Raw genomic sequence first — 6,146 nt, 5'->3', positions numbered from 1 at the left:
CAAGACGAGCCAAGATTAAATATCTGTCAAACTACATGCGGGAGTCAGATATATGGCATTCAGTAGGAGATGGTGTTTTAGCGTAAGTTAGGCTGCTGCTTCAGTCTGCTGTTGGCCTCAATTTAGACGTGTTAGAGAAGGGCAATCGACCGCGTCCTGCCTTAAGTTGTCCCATGTCATACTGACTTTGGCCGTCATGCTCCCCCCGCGCCAGAGACATCTCCTCGCAATGTTTTCCCCCTAACTTCATGATTAACCCAGGCACATCCATCCTGGCATCCTTTCATGTTCTGTTACTTCTACATTACTTTACAGTCATTTAGCAGACGCTTTTATCCAAAGCGACTTACAATTCAGAGTCTATCACATTTCTACACCGTAGGCACAACTGCCTATGGTGTCTTGCTCAAGGACACATCGACGTGCGACTAGCAGGGCCGGAGCCGGGGATTTAACCGCCGACCCTCTGATTGAAAGACGGCCCTGCTATCCACTTAGCCACAGTCTCCCAGCTTCCAGCTTCTACCTTCCAGTTCCACCCACCTCGGCCAACTTCGGCTAACTCCTCCCACCTCTACCGGCTACCCCAGCTGCACAGACCGCTCCAACAACAGAACAGGTAGGTATATGGCACAGCTAAGGGAGCAGCTCGGGGTTGGTTTTCTTGCCAGGGACGCAACAGTTGTTTCTTCCTGCCTATCCCCCCCCCCCCCCCCCCCCCTTCCTCCACCCCTACCCCCATTAGCGTTGCCATCCCATCTTAAACGCGCCTCATTTCCACAGCTCCGCCAGCAGACAATTCCAGCATTCTCTGACTTATTCCAACCCCCCACCAGTTTCACTTTTAGCCACAGCTAACCCTATCCTCGGACAATTCCGAAGTCGTCGGCCCTTCGCCTTCCAACAACCCCAGGAGGAGATCCCCGAGGGATATCGTCCCTCCACAACGCCGTTCTTCCACCCCCTCGAGATTCAGCCGCTCGAGCAACGGCCAAAACCACAGCGACACTTCTTCCCCACGCCAACGCTCCGACGGGCCCATACATCCCGCATTTCAGAGTGGACAGTCTCTCGACTGAAGTATGCACTCACCCAGCTCAACATCCATTTCCACCAGTCCGACAGAAAAGCAAACTCTTCAAACTGCTCACGGCCGCTCGGCACTACACCTCCCTCGATTGCCGAGCCACCAGCGTTAGGTGCTACGTCGACGCCCAGACAAGCCCAGTCACTCACACCAGCCCCTCTAGAGGGCCAGTTCGTATCGCGCCCCCTCCTTACTCTCTCTGCACCAGGGATATCTCACCCTGCAGCCTCTTTTCCCTAATCTGCACTTCCAACCCACGCACACGCATCCTTTCATCCCAGCATCTTTTTCACTTCTCTCGCTCCGATCCCAACTACCGGTACCTTTTTTCGTTCCTTCAGAAGGACGCGTATTACTCCGCCATGCGTCCGTCCAAGAGCAGCCGGAAAAATTTCTTACCTGAATCCGGACAAACGTCTTGTCGCCGCAGCCTCTCGGTGCATCTCTTAATTCTACTGTCTTTATCACCACGGCCATTATCGTGCTACCTACTGCCACCCACTGGCGTGGAAGAGTATTTAATTACGTAGCCAGCCACTATGTCGCAGGCCCAGACACTCAACCATGGCCTTCTTCAAACCCAGCACACGGTCTAAACACTTGGCTTTTCTCCACCAGATAAATAGAATCAATAGATTAAACAAAATCCTCCTTGCCACACATCCCGTTAGTCCCCGCCGCCGTTACAAACCTCCATGACCACGTCAGTTGACAAAGCACGTAAACCGAGCTAAACCGACACCAGTTCCTCTCGGCATCTCCAACTTCCACGACGAACACATCACTAAGCCGGAAGACATCCAGCTTTTCACAGACGCAGCACCCTCGATCAGCTTCGACGGCTTCTACAGTGACAATCGGTCCTCGGCTGCTTGAATTCTCATCCCCCACACCTGCCACAGCCTGGAGCTCTTCAACCTGCCACAGCCTGGAGCTCTTCAACCTGCCACAGCCTGGACCTCTTCAACCTGCCACAGCCTGGACCTCTTCAACCTGCTACAGCCTGGACTTCTTTAACCTGCCACAGCTTGGCCTTCTTCAACCTGCTACAGACTGGCTTCCTCTGCCAGCTATAGCCTGGCCTTCTTCAACCTGCTACAGCCTAACCTATTGGTTATTGGTTTGGACATGTTTCATCCACTAAAACCTTCCCGGCCTTTTTGGCTCACAATCATTTTTATTCTCTGGATCACATCAGCTCATACAACCTGCCTTTCTAGCAGGTACACGCAGGAGACTGCCATCCTTTCTAACGGTATTGGTACATTGGGCTTCAGTTTATCAACCAGGGACATTTCTTCCTTCTGGTTTACAAAGACTTTTGGACTTCCTACTTGGTTTGTAACAAAGCTTATTCCTTTGTACTCTTACATGTTATTGCAGCAGTTACACGACTCCTCCTCTTTAATTTCGACCAAACCGTCAATGAAAGATAAATATATGCAACATTTTAGCACTGTCCTCAGACGTGTGTTAATCATTCTCATGTTGTTCATCTCTGGAAATGTTTACCCAAACCCAGGGCCCGCTATCCATGGTCCCACTGTCTCCAATCTGTCATTTAATGATTTTTGTGATCGTAAATCATTGGGCTTTTTACATGTCAATATCTGTAGTTTGTTGCCAAAACATGACTATTTAAAATCTTGGGTGCACACTGCAAACCCTGATGTTCTGGCTGTCTCTGAATCATGGCTTAAGAAAGGTGTCTCGGATCTAGAAATTCGAATACCGGGTTACGTCTTTCGTCAGGATAGATCCACCAAGGGTAGCGGCGTGGCTATATTTGTAAAAGACCGTTTGCAATGTTCTGTTACGCTGTCTAAATCAGTCCCCAAGCAATTTGAACTGTTACTGTTAAAACTTAAACTGTCAACAAATTTCACTCTGTCTGTTGCTGTTTGCTATAGACCACCCTCTGCTCCAGCATGCACATTAAGAGCTCTCGGTGAACTGCTGGCCCCTCACATTTCCTCTGAGTTTGTCCTTTTGGGTGACCTAAACTGGAATATGATCAACCCCCCTGATTTAGTTACACAGCAATTTGATGCTTTAAACCTCTTTCAAATTGTATCTGAGCCAACCAGATATAATTTGAAATCACCGTCATCTGCCACACTGATTGATATTATTCTCACTAACACTCCATCAAATTACCGATCTGGAGTCTTCAGTCAAGACTTGAGTGACCACTGTGCTATTGCATGCGTTCGCTCCGGCCTCTCTGTCAAACGTCCACCGGTGATTGTGACCAAGCGCTCACTGAAAAACTTTGCCAATCAGGCCTTCCTGCAAGATGTTGCAGCTGCGTCCTGGGAAAGAATCAATCTTATCCCCTCAGTGGAGGATGCCTGGTCTTATTTCAAAAACACCTTTAGCCTAATCATTGAGAAACACGCCCCATTGAAACAATTCCGGACAAAGAATCGCTACAGCCCCTGGTTTAGTCACGATTTGGCGGCTTTGATCCGCCTAAAAAACACCTTATGGCGGAGGGCGAGGTCTTCTCAGTTTGCTGCGGACTGGCTGGCCTTCAGACAATGCAGGAACAAAACAACACAGGCGAACAGGAAAGCTAAAATCAGTCATTTCAAAGAAGAATTCTCAGCCAGTGGCTCTGGCGGCAAGAAATTTTGGAAAACAGTCAAATCCATGGAAAACAAACTTGCTTCTCCGTATCTACCCACTTCTATGATTTTTGATGCCATTGTTGTTACTGATAAACAACGCATGGCCACACACTTCAACCAACATTTCGTGAAATCGTCTAATTTCTTTGATGCAGTTGCCCCTGAAATAGATTCATCTAACACGCCTACTTCATCACCCAGCGTTACCAGCTTCTCCCTTCAACCTGTTAAGGTTTCGGAAGTCCTGGATGAACTTATTAAGTTAGATTCAAACAAGTCAGCTGGTTCTGATGGGATTGACCCTGTGTTTTTAAAATCGGCCGCTCATATTATTGCTTCCCCTATTACAAGCCTGTTTAACCTATCATTTAATTTGTCTGTTTTCCCCTTTGACTGGAAATTGGCTACGATTCTTCCCCTCTTTAAAGGAGGCTCTGACCCGAACTGTTACAGGCCGATTTCCATTTTGCCCTGTCTGGCCAAAGTCATAGAGAAACTGGTACATAAACAACTAATTCACTTCATTGACTCAAATCATATTTTGTCTGACCTGCAGTCTGGGTTTAGGAAAGGCCACGGATGTACCACCGCTACACTGAAGGTCCTTGACGTCATCACCGCCATAGACAACAAACAGACTTGTGTAGCTGCCTTCATAGATCTAGCCAAGGCTTTTGACTCGGTCAACCATAACATTCTCCTGCAAAGACTTACCAGCATTGGCTTGTCCAGTAGTTGTTGCAACTGGTTTGCTAGCTACTTGGCTGGTCGTGTCCAGCGGGTGAAGACTGAAAACATCATGTCTGAACCGCTTACCATCTCTAAAGGTGTCCCTCAAGGCTCCATCTTAGGCCCTATTTTGTTTTCCATTTATATTAACGATGTAGCAAAAGCTGCTGGAAATTCCTTGATTCATTTGTATGCTGATGACACCATCATATATTAACTGGTCCCTCACTCTACTCTGCTGTGTCCACTCTTCAACAAAGCCTCACCTCCATCCAACAGTCTCTCCACAGCCTCCACCTGCTCCTCAACCCCAAAAAGACCAAATGTATGCTGTTTGACCGGAAAAACTTCATCATTCCCAGCCCTCCCAAGGTCTACAGTGCTGATGGCTCGGAGCTGGAGTTTGTCAGCTCCTACAAATACCTTGGATTCTGGTTGGACTCGTCTCTCTCATTTAACATACACATCAATAACCTTCTGGCTAAAGTCAAAGCTAGACTGGGTTTCCTGTATCGAAACAAGGCCTCCTTCACACACTCTGCCAAATTCACCCTTGTGAAAATGACCATTTGATTACGGCGATATAATTTATAAAATGGCATCAAAGACCACCCTCAGAAAACTGGACACACTCCGGCAATCCGTTTTGCCACATGTGCACCCTTCACCACCCACCACTGTGCTCTTTACAGATTGGTGGATTGGCCCTCCCTTCATACCAGGCGGCTGCAACACTGGCTGCTCATGGTCTATAAATCCATTTTGGGAATGACTCCTCATTACCTCTCAAATCTTCTGCACATTTCTGACAGCAATCGGCATTTAAGATCCAGTGACTTCATTAGGCTCATCATTCCAAAAGTCCATACTGTGTTTGGTCATAACTCCTTTCATGTTGCCGTTGCAAAGGACTGGAACTCACTACAAAACACACTCAAACTAACAGCTCTCACCTCTCTCAACATGTTCAAACATAAGCTGCAACAAGTTATAGTTGACTGCTGTACTTGCTGAAAAGCCCTCACTTCTTTTTCTTTCTTCCATTTTTTGACAAATAACATCCAGTAATCTGCCTTTTATTTTGTACATAGTGTTTATTATTTTATCTAGGTTGTTTTTAGTAATTTTTCCATTGTTTGTCATACTGTATTGTATCTGTGTTGTTTGTATAACTTGTGTGGACTGTGCTACTGCCTCTTGGCCAGGTCATCATTGAAAATGAGAATTGGTTCTCAATTGATTTTACCTGGTTAAATAAAGGTTAAATAAATAAAATAAATCCTCACCCCCAGCTCAGGTCATCCGTCTCCCTTCACGGACAAAGCTTTAAAGTCCACGTTCTTGCCAGCTTCTTTCGCTGCTCCGAGTTCACCGCCTTGGACTCCATCCGTCCCGACATGCCACCGCGTTCGACATCACATCCATCCTCCCGACACGGTCGTCTATCGCCTCAAATGCCACAAGACCAACCAATACGGTCCACTTCAACCATCTACCGTTTCCGACCGGACTCGTACTCGAGTCCGTACGAACCCATCCGCGACTACTTAAGCCCATATTTTAGCCAGCCGAATTCCCCGCAAGATCCCTGTTGCGGTCTCGGGATCACCACCACTTCTGCCATATCTTGGCCCGATCCAGAATACCCCCGAGTTTACTCGGCGCCACCTCCACCTCTTCAAGCCAAGGAATTTCCAACC

This window comes from Anarhichas minor, unplaced genomic scaffold, assembly GCF_050575085.1.
Source record: "Anarhichas minor isolate MPS153535 unplaced genomic scaffold, ASM5057508v1 ptg000073l, whole genome shotgun sequence".
NCBI classification, from domain to species: Eukaryota; Metazoa; Chordata; class Actinopteri; order Perciformes; family Anarhichadidae; genus Anarhichas; species Anarhichas minor.
This window is presented reverse-complemented; position numbering follows the sequence as displayed.